This window comes from Papio anubis, chromosome 11, assembly GCF_008728515.1.
Source record: "Papio anubis isolate 15944 chromosome 11, Panubis1.0, whole genome shotgun sequence".
Classification (NCBI taxonomy): Eukaryota; Metazoa; Chordata; class Mammalia; order Primates; family Cercopithecidae; genus Papio; species Papio anubis.
Genome location: NC_044986.1, coordinates 24,586,763 through 24,602,820, shown reverse-complemented (window position 1 = coordinate 24,602,820; position 16,058 = coordinate 24,586,763).

The window sequence follows — 16,058 nt, the reverse complement described above, 5'->3', positions numbered from 1 at the left end:
TATAGACAGAGTTTCGCTGTGTTGGACAGACTGGTCTCAAACTCCTGACCTCGTGGTCTGCCCACCTCGGCCTCCCAAAGTGCTGGGATTACGTGTGAATGTGAACAAATCTCATGGTCTTTGGCATTATGCTGCTTAGTTACATGATATATAAAATCATATGGCTGAAAAACATAACAAAATTACTAGCTGCTTGCTGGGACTTTTAATACCACAAGAGTGGCTGAGTCTTATTTCTATAAGGTACCAAAGAAGGGAATCAGTTTGACTGGTAACACTTTCCCCTAGCAAACACATTCTCTCTCTCTCCTACACACACACACGCACACACACACACACACACCACGTTCAAGGCCTAGAAGCCCTCTTTAAGGTACAAAAATGTCATCCTTGTATCATAGTCTGGAAATAATGACAGATTCCTCAGCAAACCCTGTTGCAGTTACATTATTTACTTTTTTAAAAAATTTCCAACTTTTAAGTTCAGGGGTATTTGTATGTGCAGCATGTGCAGGTTTGTTACATAGATAAATGTGTGCCATGGTGGTTTACTCCACAGATCATCCCATTAGCTTGGTATTAAGCCCAGCATCTATTAGCTAGTCTTCCTGGTGCTCTCCCTCCCTCTACTGCCCCAACAGGCCCCAATGTGTGTTGTTCCCTGACCCCATGTGTCCATGTGTTCTCACCATTCAGCTCTCATTTATAAGTGAGAACATGTGGTATTTGGTTTTCTGTTCCTACATTAGTTTGCTGAGGATAATGGCTTCCAATTCCCTCTATGTCCCTGCAAAGGACATAATCTCTTTTCTTTTTATGGCTGCATAGTATTCCATGGTCTTTAATCATTGTCTTTAATCAGTCTATCATTGATGGGCATTTAGGTTGAATCCATGTCTTTGCTATAGTGCTGCAATGAACATACACGTGCATGTGTCTTTTTTTTTTTTTTTAACGGAATATCACTCTGTTGCCGAGGCTGGAGTGCAGTGGCACGATCTTGGCTCACTGCAACCTGCGCCTCCTGGGTTCAAGCTATTCTCCCACCTCAGTTTCCATTGTAGCTGGGATTATAAGCATGTACCACCATGCCCTGCTTGCTGGCTTGCTTATTTATTTATTTAAGTGGAGATGGGGTTTCACCGTGTTGGTCAGGCTGGTCTCAAACTCCTGACCTCAAGTGATCTGCCCACCTTGGCCTCCCAAAGTGCTGAAATTACAGGCATGAACCACTGTGCCTGTCCACAGGCATCTTTATAATGTAATAATTTATATTTCTTTGGGTATATACCCAGTAATGGGATTGCTAGGTTGAATGGTATTTCTGCCTCCCAGTCTTTGAGGAATGACAACACTGTCTTCCACAATTGTTGAGCTAATTTACACTTTCACCAACAATGTGAAAGCATTCCTTTTCCTCCACAACCTCTCCAGCATCTGTTGTTTACTGACTTTTTAGTCATTCTGACTGGTGTGAGATGGTATCTCACTTGCATTTCTCTAATAATCAGTGATGTTGAGCTCTTCTTCATGTTTCCTGGCTGCATATATTTTGAGAAGTGTCTGTTCTTGTCCTTTGCCCACATCTTAATGTTTTTTTTTGTTTGTTTTTTTGTTTTTTTGGTTTTTTTTTTTTTGTAAATTTGCTTAAGTTCCATGTAGATGTTGGATATTAGACCTTTGTCAGATGGATAAATTGCAAAAAATTTCTCCCATTCTATAGGTTGTGTGTTCACTCTGATGATAGTTTCTCTTGCTATATAGAAGCTCTTTAATAGATCCCATTTGTCAAATTTTGCTTTTGCTACAATTGCTTTTGGCATCTTCATCATGAAATCTTTGCCTGTGTCTATGTGCTGAATGGTATTGGCCTAGATTTTCTTCTAGGGATTTTATAGTTTTGGGTTTTACATTTAAGTCTTTAATCCATCTTGAGTTGATTTTTGTATATGGTGTTAAGTAAGGGGTCCAGTTTCAGTTTTCTGCATATGGCCAGCCAGTTCTCCTAGCACCATTTATTAAACGGGCAATCTTTTCCCCATTGCTTGTTTTTGTCAGGTTTGTTGAAGATCAGATGGTTGTAGGTAAGTGGTCTAATTTCTTAGTTCTCTATTCTCTTCCATTGATCTATGTGTCTATTCTTGTACTACTACCATGCTGTTTTGATTATTGTGGACTTATAGTATGGCTTGAAATTTGGTAGCATGATCCTCCAGCTTTGTTTTTCTTGCTTAGGACTGTCTTGGGTATTTGGGCTGTTTTGGTTCCACATGAATTTTAAAGTAGTTTTGTTTTTTGTTTTTTTTTCTTTAATTCTATGAACAACATCAATGGTAATTTAATGGGAATAGCATTGAATCTATAAATTGTTTGGGACAGTATGGCCATTTTCACCATATTGAGTTTTCCTATCCATGAGCATGGAATTTTTTTCCATTTGTGTCATCTCTGATTTCTTTGAATGGTGGTTTGGGTTCTCCTTGAAAATGTCCTTTACTTCCCTTGTTAGCTATATTACTAGGTCTTTCATTCTTTTTGTGGCAATTGTGAATGCAAGTTTATTCATTATTTGGCTCTAAGCTTGCCTGTTGTTGGTGTGTAGAAATGCTAGCAATTCTTGCACGATGATTTTGTGTCCTTAAGACTTTGTTGAAGTTGCTTATCAGCTGAAGAAGCTTTTGAGCTGAGACGATGGGGTTTTTTAGATATAGGATCATGTCATCTACAAACAAAGACTTTATCTCCTCCTATTTGAATGCCCAGGACCAGATGGCATCAGAGATTAATTGTGGTGGCACAAAGAAGAGCTGGTACCACTTATACTGAAACTATTCCAAAACATTGAAAAGGAGGGACCCCTCCCTAACTTATTCTGTGGGGTCAGCATCATTCTGATACCCAGTCCTGGCAGAGATACAACAACAACAACAAAAAAAACCTTCAAGCCAATATCTTTGATGAATATCAGTGCAAAAAGCCTCAAATAAATACTGGCAAACTGAGTCCCAAAGCATATCAAAAAAGCTTATCCACCATGATTAAGTAGGCTTCATTCCTGGGATGCAAGTTTGGTTCAACATACAGAAATTAATAAATGTGACTTATCACATCAAATAACTAAAGACAAAACCACATGATTATCTCAATAGATGCAGAAAGGCCTTCAATAAAATTCAACATCCCTTTATGTTAAAAACTCTCAATAAATTAGGTATTGAAGGAATATACCTCAAAACAATAAGAGCCATATATAAGAGACCCACAGCCAATATCATATTGAGTGGGCAAAAGATGGAAGCATTACTCCTGGAAACCGGCACATGACAAGGATGCCCTCTCTCATCACTCCTATTCAACATAGTATTGGATGTTCTGGCCAGGGCAATTAGGTAAAAGAAAGACATTATTATTTATTTTCAGTACCCTCAATTTATCACTGAATTGATTTTTACAACACATAATTTTAATTCTTGCTTCACTCACATACACAAATATGGTTAACTTTTCCCCCACTAATTCCAAAATCTTTTACCAAATCTCTGTATAATTTGCCTCATGCTTTCTTTTCCACGTTAGTCTTTCTTTCCTATCATTCAAAATAAGAACCTGAGTTATGAAGTATATGCTAATCTGTAGGTAGGGCTAGATAAATTATTAAACATGTACTCCATAATGAAGTACCATGCACTTTAAAAAAAATTTTAAATTCCATATATTATTTTGGATTTACCACTGGGACATATTGTTAAATGAAAAAAATACAATCAATATGCATGCTTCTGAAAGTGAGAAAAAAAATGACATCTGCTGAAAAATACAGAATAAACTAATAACATTGATTTCCTCTAGGGAAGAAAGCCTGATAGCTGGAATTTGAGATAAGTAGCAAGAGGCAGAATTTCTACTTTGTAACCTTTATACCTACTGAATTTTGAACAATAAAAATGCATTGTCTATTCAAAAAGTAAATATAACTGCATTTAATTAAATATAATTTCAATAATTGAAGTCAATATGAAGCATTACGTCCTTGGATTACCATTTTAGAACGTTTCTCTTACATGCTGGGAGGATGTCTCAGGGACACTCTGAAATTCAAGTCAGAGGATGCTGTGAGGCTCTCAGCAAGGCTAGACAGGAAGGAAGACAAGAGAAGAGAGAAGTAAACAGGAAATGTTCTTGTGAGCTCACAGTGGGGAACTTCTTCCCTACAACTGGAAAGCGTCTGAAAGTTACTCTATAGCCACACCCTCTCTTAATAAAGATGGCTCCCTTCAAATAAGAAATAATAAAGATGAAGGCAGTATCAAAAAATTAGTTCAAACTATCCTTTTAGGTGAGGAGAAGGCTCTCTTTATTCTTTCAAATATTCCTTAACTCTACTAGAATAGACAGTGAAAAAGAATAACCATTGAAAAGTACATATCAGTATTTAGGCACATTTATATCAAGGCCTTCCACTAATGGAGTTTTTAAGATTTTTTTTTCCTTAGTGCCATGATCTTCGTCAATATAAGTAAGGAGAGATGATGAATGTATGTGAAGATTTATTTTTAAAGGTGAAAAGAAATTATTATCTGACAGGCCTAGGGGAAAAAAAACAAATAATACACTTGTCTGTCTTAATTGTGCCAGCAAATTGACAAAATTCTTATCTCTCAGGAAACCTAAAGGGTGGTATCCTGATTTCCCTTCTGCAGGGAGATTTTCTTAGGCTCTTTAATTTTTATGTCCTAGGAAATAATTTATTTCTCACATGTACTGAAAATCTAATAGTTGCAAAGGGCTATATCAAGATTGAATTAATTATTTCAATGATTAAGGATATGGTTTTCAATTCACTCTGCTTAACTACTTCTAACTGGGATTAAAGCCAGAGAGTCATTTTAAAGGAATAATGTTATCTCAACCTTAACAATTTAAAAGAGAAGTGTGATGCTGTTACTTTGTCTCATACAAAATCATAGCCACTTAACCACAAAAATACATCTGAGTTCAAATACTTGCCCCAGAAAATGCCAGCTATTGTGGAGAAGAGACAGGGAATCACTTGAATATTTTAACCAGCTGGTAAAAGATATGTTTAAAATGAAAATGGGAAAAATGGTTGAGAACTCACCATGAACTGAACTTTGGGCCTCACATAGTTTATTAGTTTTCATATTCATTTCCTATATATTAAATTATGATTTTATCCATAATAAAATCCTCATTTTTGTTAACCATAACAATCTTTGACCTCTTCAAAATGTCTTTACTAGACACACTAAAAAAACCTTCTAAGAGGCCAACCCTGAGCTAATTTCTAGGAAAAAGAAATTCTTCATTTCCTCTCCAGTATGGAAAAGACAAATATCATCAGTGTTCTGCATAGAACCAGTCTACAGATGCCTGATTACTCTCGGAAAGACTCCACACTTCAGATCAGCCACATGAAGCACATATGATGATACCAACTACTACAGATCTGGGAAGATAAGACAGGGTGAGGGCAATGGGATACTTTTCCTGAATTCCATTGAGTGGAAAGTTACTGTGGCTATTGCCTGCTATTACTCACTTATAGGAGCATTTGGAGAAACTATGCATGACATTGCACTGACTTCTAAGTTACAACACCTCTTGCAGTTAAACTGATCTAAGAGTTAAGAAGAAATCACTTAGGCAGATAGTGAGTGTATGTGGGTCCTCAGTAACGCTTTACTTTTTAATGAAAAGCAGCCCCAAATCATTTTCTAACAAAGAATAGCCTGTAAAGTTGAGCTGCAGTCATAGACAGGCAAGCTGGGAACTTGCATGGGTGAATGCTGGCAGGAACTACGGACCAGACATGTTCAAGATGGCAGCTCCATCTTCACTTCTCTGCTAGTCATGTGTACAGTAAAAAGCAGATAAGATGGCACTAGCCAAGGGAAGAATTCGTTTATGTAGTAAGATTAGGGTGGGGCAACCAGCCTTCTGTATGTACTATGTAAGCATCACACCTGATTGAACCTATCTGTGAGCTCTATGTAAATCAGACATTTCTTCCTCTCAAGCCAGACTATAAAATCCAGTGCATCTGCCACCAGCCGATCTTTCCTCTTGGAAGTCCCCTCTCTCTTACTAGAGAAAGCTGTTTTCCTTTCTCTTTCTTCTGCATATTACACCTTTACTCCTAAACTCCTTATGTGTCAGTGTCCTAAATTTTCCTAGCATGAGATGACGAACCCCAGGTATATACCCCAGACAACATAGCTACTTCATATTGGAGACCTCATCTGGGATTCCACGGTACAACAGTCATCAAAATGGTGAGTAGAGGAGCAAACTCCAACTCTGTCCTTTCATTTTGGGGCTCTTACACTACATTTTAAAACCAAATCAAACCAAATACTGGGCCTCCTTTAGCCATCTAAAAATGACTAGCATGGCTGCTAGCCTTATAAGACTTAGGGGACAGGCTTGCTGGGGAGAACACAGAGAATCCCCCAGTATCTATGTGTTACTGAGCATGTTGGCCATATTTGTATCAGCTTTCTTTCACGGAAGACTTAGCCATCACATGAGGCTGGAAGAGGTTCTGGAGCAACTGAGGATCTCTGGCTGTGGCTAACCCCCAGTGTTATTCAAAGACATCTGGACTGACACCAGCCTCCAACTGCCTGATGGGGTTTCAGCAACACAATCTCCAACTTTTCTATCATAATTTCCTCCTTTCCTTTCCACAACAACCATATTGCTTATCCTCTCTGTGTATGCAGTATGTGGGAAGTTTTACAGTTCAGGGAAATCATCTTGTTAAGGGAAGATGAGGGAATGTCATAGTAACTGGGGAAGGGAAGCATCTTTGTGATTTTATACAGAGGGCCCCCTCCACCACAGTGAGCATCACTCTTTGCCCTTGGTCTAGAGAGCACAAGGCATTTTAGGTTCTCTCTGCCCTCGATCTGGAGAGTGCATTGCACTTCCAGGTCTCTCTCTGCCGTTGGTCTGAAGAGCACATGGCATTTCAAGGTCACCACTACCACCTAGTGGAATAGGGATCCTCTCCATGAGGCACAGGAATAGGGATCCTCTCCATGAGGCACAGGAATAGGGATTCTCTCCATGAGGCACATTGTCAGTCCTTTACCTAAATATTCTAGTTTCCCAATTATCTTCCCCTTCTACACCTTTCTACTAGAAATCAGGCTTCATGCTGCTTCTGTAAACCAGAAAATTCTGCCTTCAACAACCAGGAGTAAAATATCCTCCAAAGCCAAATTTTAGTGTTGATACTGTTCCATAGCAGGAAAATGGCCATTTGGTCCCTACATTCTTTTAAGGTACCTATTCCTTCTCGAATTAGAATGGCACCTAATTAGTGCGGGGATTTTAAGTTTGGAAGTTAACGAGAACCATTCTCTAAGGGTAAATGCTTTAGTATGTGCTGTAACAGCAGGATATAGAACTCAAACCAGCACACTTCTGCCATTAAAGAGGGAAGTGCAGAAGTTGCCCAGATGTAACTGTCACATAGTCTCTCCCAAGATCCATTATTTGGGGAGCCAGGTGGGTCACACAAGTCTAGGAAGTCAAAGGGAAATCATAGGGAGAGGACTAGATCTTCAGGGGTGAGTGTGACTAATCCTAATTTCTTAGTTCCTCTGGTTCCATGGCTGGGGGTCACACCTGGAACAATGGGCATTGCATCTAACAAGGTGCAGGGACCCAGGAACTAAGGAAAGAAAACAGCAAGGAGGACGTGCCCATTGTCTTTCATGGCCTTCAGATTGGGTCTGAGCTGATTTACTGACTCTCTCACATTCTCTTTTCTTCCTCTTGCATGAGTCAGAAAATCAGTGAGTAAAAGAAAGTGAGTCAAAATGAGAGACTAAGCTTATATATCTCTGCCTCATCTCTTAAAATCGATGGTATTTCAGAAAAATAAAACACCAAAAACATTGATAAAACATATCTTTAGACCAAAAATAAGGATCATCTGTAAAATAGACAACAGAAAAAATAAGAATCTCTGCAAAAGAAGACTGCTCTGGAAGTAATGTAATGATCAAGGACTACCAAGTGCTGAAGACAGTGAGTGTCATGAATGAAAAGAAGAATTTAATAAACAGAAAATAAAATGATTCCCAAAGAGACTAAAGAGAACAAACGATCAAAGACATTAAGATCAATAAATCAATACTATTAGAACAAAGAGATAATGACTGCATCCAATTAAATAAGACAAGAAGTCTCATAGAACATATTTGTGAAAATCATAAGTAAAATACAAATTAATTGACAAAGGCCATAAAATTGGAAAAAAAAAAAAAGCCATAGCCCAAAGTAAAATTGTCAGATATTCAAAATTTGTGTGTCAAAGATAAGCTGCAAATTCATCTAAGAGCTCTTAAAAGCCAAAGCAAAGACTAAAATACAACTTGATACACAAATTACAGGGCTTACAAAATAATAAAATGAACAATTGATAAAGAGAAAGTGCAGTTGATCTCCTAGTGGAAGCTAAGAGAAAATTCTCCCACAGGTTTTCATAATGATAACATGCTCATCAACATCTCTGTAGCAAATACAATAACCGTATTCATAAGAAAGCTTGTTAGCACATCCTTCAGGTCAAAAATGATTGTTATTATTTGAAAGCATTTTTCCTTTCTCTCTCTTAATTTACATTAGCCTCGTGACCCTTGGCTTTTTTGGGAATGTACAGTACAACTCTATTCAGAAGATACATTGGTTCTGATGTCAGCTTATAAAACTCTCCTTTGCCTCAGGCTTCCTGTAAAATCCATCTGATCTCTTTTAACTGTCACCATGAATTCCTGATTCTAGATGATGCCTCTAAAAGAATAACCAGGAGAATGCCTTTTGTCTCTAATAAAAACAGTGTATTTATGTGGAAGGGAAATGATAGAGACCGTTTTGCAGCAAGTGAATTCTGAGACATTCCCTTATCTAGAATTACTTGGACAACAGAAGAAATTGTTTCTACGGTTGTGTTGATATAATAAAATGTAACTGAGCTTGTTATGATAAATAATTTGCTATCAAATATACACAATTTATTTGAAAATAAGAGGAAAATAAAAGAAAAGCATAAACCTACATTCCTGTTGGAGTGCTGACAGCTTGATAATAATCCTAAACTGTGACATTTCAATTCTCATTGCTAGGGAGATTCTAGAGAAGAGATATAAAGACAGAAAAAGTCAAAGTAACTGTCATATTTTTATAGTTAGCTTTAGTCCCAAAACTGAGTTTTATGGATGTCAGCTTCCCCAGTCTCTCCCTCTGTTCCACCCCCTGTTGATAAAAAGAAGAGAATTTGGCATTCAGTATTAAATAATCACTACACGTGACATCAACTCCAATGTATTCCAGAGGTTCAACAAAATTAGCCTATTGCAAGAAAGAGGAAGCCCCAACTAGCTAAGAGAAACTGACCAGTCTAAAAGTCTGACCTCTGGCCATAGCTAGCATTTTGAGTCACTGTGTATGGTCAGCTCTGCCAAGCTTTAATTTGGTTCTGATATTCAAAAAGAATTAATCCAGAAATGACAGAACGAGCTTGTGTATAAAGAGGAAGAAGGGTCATGGATCTGATCATGAGTTTATTTGCAATAAGACATTAGCTTGTGGTTGGTGATTCAGGAAAAGATTCACCTTTGCAGGAGGGGATGATGAAAAAGTCTAGGTAGCACTCCTAAGATCGGGCCAGTATACCAGGATTCAGAGACAGATTTGTTTTCTGACTCAATCAAGGTCTAGGACAAGTAAGCCACAAGGGAGAGGACTAGTCATATTGAATCCAATAGGGCAGGAAGCTGAGGTTGATTTGATTGGCAGTCCAGGGTCTAAACCATACAACTGGCACAGCAGATGTTAGGTCCATGGCATCAAGACTCATCCCAGATGCCATGATTTGGTGTACTGGAAAACCACTGGTATGTTTTCTGTCCTGGGATGAAATGTCTCAGGAAGTAGGCAGGGTGTGACCTAAAGATAGGAGGTGTCAGTACTTCTAATTGAGAGGGGATCATAGAGTAGAAACTACCTATTATGTATCCATAAAGCAAAGACTAATACCAGAAAAAACATGCGAGAGTTTTTAGAGGTCAAACAAGTAAAGAAACAGACATGGGAAGGGAGCCAGGAAAGGTAGGGGTGGGGAGACTGCCAAACCACATTGTTACATGGCAGTTGAATAAAGGAGAGAGTGAAGATTAGATGGAAATCACCTAGGTAGTCCCAGGAAGAGTGTGCAGGGTCATCTGTGAGTTCTTGAGCCGAAGTTTAGCAGTCAGGGGAGTCCTGTGTGTCACAGGAATGAGCCTGCCTTAGTATACCTGCTGTGCTCTATCATTGGCCAGAAGCCCTGAGAAGTATGGTGTTAGCATAAACAGAGGAAGGGATTTCACAGGACAACAACCAGGGCCCTTGCTTGATGATGCTCTATGTTTAGAAGACTGCAAAGACATTCTTATGGTGCTATAGGCTGACTTAGCATTTCTCCTAATTAGGCGACTTAAGCTGGCAGAACAGTATCAGTCAAGCTTGCCTAACACTTCATAAATGTTTTATAATTATTAGGTTATATAATAAAGTATGTGTAATCTTTAAGATGAGAAAAAAGGAGACACAGAAAATTTACTTACTAGTCCAAGTTGACCTTGCTAGGAAGTGAGTCAGTCAGGATATAAGGTAGAACATCCCTACTCCGGAGCCTACTTACCGAAACACTGTACCTAATAAATGCCCACCTCTGCTTGTTGGAACACCATCTGCTGAGGATAGAACAAAGAACCAGCTCACAGCTCTGAATGCGGATTTGTCCCTATTACTAATCATTATTTCATATCAGAGCAAGTCTTGGCTTTTGAGTATTAACAGAAACCCTGTGCGTGATTCATGAATCACAGGAAATGAGCTTTCCTTTGAATACTGGAGCATTTTGAAGAGGGAAAAATCAGAGTTGCCTGTGGTACTGGAATTCAGTCAGGAATACAGGTTAAAACCAAAGGCTCTGTGTTCATCTTATAAAGTTATTATTTTCTATATATCATCAGCAGAAATACCTAGGGGAGAAGATGTGAACACGACTAGAGGATACCATTTTGAAAACAAGAGTTATAACAAAATATGTATTAAACTCTGTTATATCTATTTTGAAATACACAGATAATATTTGGCTATTGAATTCAGCATTTAGGATGTGATAATGAGTTTTAATCACATTTTCCTCCACTGTGCTATTCCCATAAATTGGGATGTTTATCTCATTTTACTATAGGCTAATGTTTGGTATATTTAAAAAAACTGAGTTTGATAAATTATTTAGTAAGCACTGGATAAACAATCTAGTACTTCTGCACATAAAACATCTTTAAATAAATTATATTTTTGATCAATGAGTTCTGCCTGATTTATCAACCTAATGTGGAATTGTCCTACAATTTCATAGCACTAGACCTATTCAACATTTGAAGCTTTTATTGCAGGCTGAAAAATGAAGGCAAAAGTAGAAGTTATTTCCAATTGGAGGTTAAGAATTAGTTTTGTGTTAGTTGACAATGTATGACTCAAATAACAGAAAATAAAGCAAAAGCAACAAAGACATAAAACTTTACTTCAATCTTGACTTATGAAATGACTCATGTTTGCTGAATAAAAGAAAAAAAATACCATTAGAATTAACTAAACTTACTTAACACTAAACCAAAATGTGGTTCCTCATATCATAAACTTTTTCCGAGTGGGCTCCTGTCTGCTTTTATTTAGTTAGCTGAGCATTAAGCAGCATTAAAAATCTTTGGTACAGTTTGAATAGGAGGAAAATTCTGTAGCTAAGAGGTTGGCATACCTCCCAAAATCAGCCTCAGGAAGATGAAATTGCAGAAGTTTACAAGCTTAAGGTACTTACTTCATTGGCTCATAGGTTGCTATGACAAGGGAAACGATGCTATCAATTATACAAACTTAAAACCATGTTAAACATTACCAACATAAATTGTGAAAGAATTTTTAGTCCAGCTGAGGTAGCACACCAGTATCAATTTGGAGTTCTAAATACATGACATGCAAGCTATAAGATACATTCTCATTTATTCATTTAATTAAACGTGTATTAAAATATTTTCTATGCCTGATACTACGCTAGTCATATGGGCTACTACGGTTAATAATACAGGACTATTTTATGCACATGTTGAATTTTAATCTAATGGGTGAAACTAGCATTAATAATGGTGTATATAATAAATAAAAATTGTGCTTCCAAATATAGAGACGACTGAAAATTATGTATTTCTCAAGGAAGTATACAAGAACAGCTATTACTATAATATGCTTATTGCCCCTCAATTGGCACAAATCTGAAAAAGGCTCTGAAACTAATAATTAGTTTAAAGATAATATAAGAGCAGAGGTAAATATGTTAAATAACCCCATAGTGATACATTCAGCAAAATTTAGACTGCAAGAGAATTTACAGGGCAAATGCACTAGATTTCTTTAAGAAATTAATTTTTAAAATGAAGTAGTAAATAATTAAGACTCTTCAAAGAAATATTAAACAATTGTAATGCTTGAACTCTTATCATCTTGATCATCAAATGAGAAATAGAAAGAGAAACTGCATGGTTGACACTACTAATAGAATATTGAATATTATTAATTTTAGATTTGAAAATGACTTTATTTTCTAAAAAGACATACATTAGAAATATATACTGCCATGTTTATTGATGGAATACTATGATGTCTGGGATTTGCTTCAAAATAGTCTCAAGTTTATTACTGCAGGTGAGTATGAGTGAAATAAGATCGACAAGTTGTCAATCACTGATGCTGGATGTTGAATATATGTAGGTTTATTTGATAATTTATTTTGTAGCTAAGAGGCTTAGTTACACTGTAGATGGAAAATAAAATATGAAAGAGAGAAAATTGCAAGAAGAGTGTGGATGAATTGTTGGTATCTTAGAAACCTTGTTAAGTATTTTGGCAACACTCTTATAATTAATGAGAAGTCATCAAAAAGACTTAAGCAAGAAAGCAACAAAATTAAATATAGTTTCAGGAAATAACATTGTCTCTTTCTTTGCAATGAATTAGAGGAGGGCAAGAATGAAGAGGCTACTGCAACACTTCAGGTTAGGAAATAATGACACTAATACATATATAGTAAAATGAATAGGTTCAAGAGATGCTTAGATAATAACATCACCAGTAACTGGCAGTTCACTAGGTACACAGGATTGTGTAGAAAGAGATGGCAAGGGTAATTCCCATGATTCTAATTCACACAATTGAATGTTGGTATCATGCACCAGAAGATGACCTGTTTGAGAGGCAATTCTCATGAGGTCAGTTCTGGACTACAAAATTTGAAGCACATTTGTAACATCCACGTTGAGAGCCAAAATAGTTTTACGTAATGATCTATAGCTTAAAAAGAGGTATCTTGGTTAGAAGTAGAAATTGAAGACTCTCAAGAAGATGAAATGATGGAAGAAAATTATGAATATAAAGAGATCCTTGATTTAAGCTCTGAGAAATAACACTCTTTAAGGTGCAGGTGGAGAACTTTGCTTCTCATTAAGTGTCTTAGTCCATTTTGTGTCACTGTAAAAGAATACTTGAAAAGTGGTAATTTATAAAGAGAAGAGGTTTATTCGGCTCACAGATCTGCAGGCTGTACAAGAAACAAGGCGCCAACAACTGCCTGGCTTCTGGTGAAGGCCTCAGGCTGCTTCCACTCCTGATAGAGGTCACATGTACAGAGATGGCAAGAGCAGAAGGAAGAGAGAGGAAAAGGTGCTAGGCTCTTTTTAACAACCAGCTATCATGGGAACTTATAAAGCAAGAACTCATTCACTCCCAACTCTCAGGAAGAATAACCTATTCATGAGAGATTTGCCCCCATGAGCCAAATATCTCCCATTAGGTCCCATCTCCAACACTAGGGATCAAATTTTAACATAAGGTTTGGTGGGGACCAATATTGAAACAATAACGTAGTATATAACAGGTCATTGAACTCATTGAGCATTCATTAAACATAAGGTGGGTAACTTATACAAATTACAGTTTTAAAATATTAGAGAATGATGCAGGAAACATAGACTATATGACTCATATTTCCAGAGGGATTATTTTCAAAGACAATTGAGTGTTCTAATTCTTTCCCTGAAGGCATTTGCTGATTGTATGCATTAACTGAGAATCAGGTCTGGCCCAAACAAATATAGTATATTGGAGAAATGAGAAACCAACAAACGTGGTTGTCATGTACACCTGAGGTGACAGTCTAGGACCCCGAGTCACCTGAATAAGCCAGTTTTTCCATTGCTCTCTCCTGAGGCTGTGTGTAGAATGCTGCAGGATCATGCTAAAAGTAGTGTAAGATTTTCTGTAATCTTGCCAACCTTTGAAGGCAAATTCTACTATGAGAAGGGTGTCTGCTTCAAACTTGTGTCTGACATTGCCATTGGGATTGTTACCAGAGGTGAAGCTACAGGAGCTGTGAAAGTAAGACTTAAAGACAAAACATTAGAAAAGCATAATTAAAAGTCTTTTATTCTTGTAGGGATGAGAAGACCAATATTTGCCAGGTTATCAACCAAAAGGACAGGAGAGGTGCATATGGAGTACTGACAAATGAAAGTTGTGCTAAATCTTACTGTAATTGCAATACGTTCCACATGTATTGGGGAAAGCAGGTTCATGTATCATTTAACAGATAAGAACAGGCTGTCTCTGGAGGGAGACATCATTTACAGGCTCCACATGTCTATTATATACAACATATGGCTTAAAATTAAAAAAAAAAAAACTACTTGATGTGCAAAAAGACAGAAAAAATGTAACATTATAAAGATGAAGAAGAAAGCATATTACAGAAGTAGACTCGTGACTGAGATATTGGAGTTAGCATACAAGGAATTTATATAATACCTATGACTAAGAAAATAGAAGATGATTACATTAAATGGGAAAAAAATAGAAAATTTCAACAAAGAATCAGTGTCCACAAGGAAAAATTGAACAAACATTTTAGAACTGCTAAAATAATGTTGGGAAAATAAAACTCTTTACCTAGATTTGATAGGCAAATAAACAGAAGACAAGATTAGAAAATTTGAAGCTGGGTCAATGGAAATTTCAAATTGAAACATAAGGAAAAATAATGAATAAAAGTAATGTAGTATAAGAGGCATATGAAACAAGTGAATGAAAAGACTGTATGAGTATACATTTTACTGGCTTTAAAAGGATACAAAAAAGATGTTATGAATAGCTTTGTGTCAATAAACTCAGCACTCTATATAAATTGATCTATTTCTTGAGGAAAGAAACTTGTCAAAGTTGACAAGTAAATTTTGTTTTATAACGAAATGACTTTGTACCCCTGAAGAAATTTAATTTGTAATGAAAACCTTAATTGCAATGACAACAAAACCAAACTCTCTGAGCCAAGATGAATTCATAGGAAAAATTTTACCAATATTTAAAGAAAAAATATAACTTATTTATTCTAGAAGAGAGCAGATTATTTTGCAACTGATCTTGTGAAGTCAATATAATATTGCTTTCAAAATCTGACAATGTTATGAGTAGAAATTTATAAATTAGTACCTCATAAATGCAGAAACAGAAATGCTATGCTAAATGAAATAATACTAATCAATAGCAAATTGTTCTGCAACATCATCAAGTAAGTAGTTACTTCGGGTATTCAAGATGGTTTTCTCTTTTGAAAAGTCAATCAGTTTAAGTAAATATACTAACAAAATTAAGGATAAAATATTTAATCATCACAACAAATGCAGAAAAATTATTTGGTGAAATTCACTCACTCATATAAAACTGTTGGACATAGAATAGAGAAAGCTTCCTCTGAGATTAAAAGAAATATAGGGAAATAAAAGTTTAGATACTGAAAAGAAGTCAATTTTGTTCACTTCTGTGTGAAAAACACCACCATGCCTGGTTCGTAGATTCTCAACATTTAATTAATAAATCAATATTAATGCTTAACTTGTCTTGTCCTTGGGATGTCATGTAAGAAGATAAGA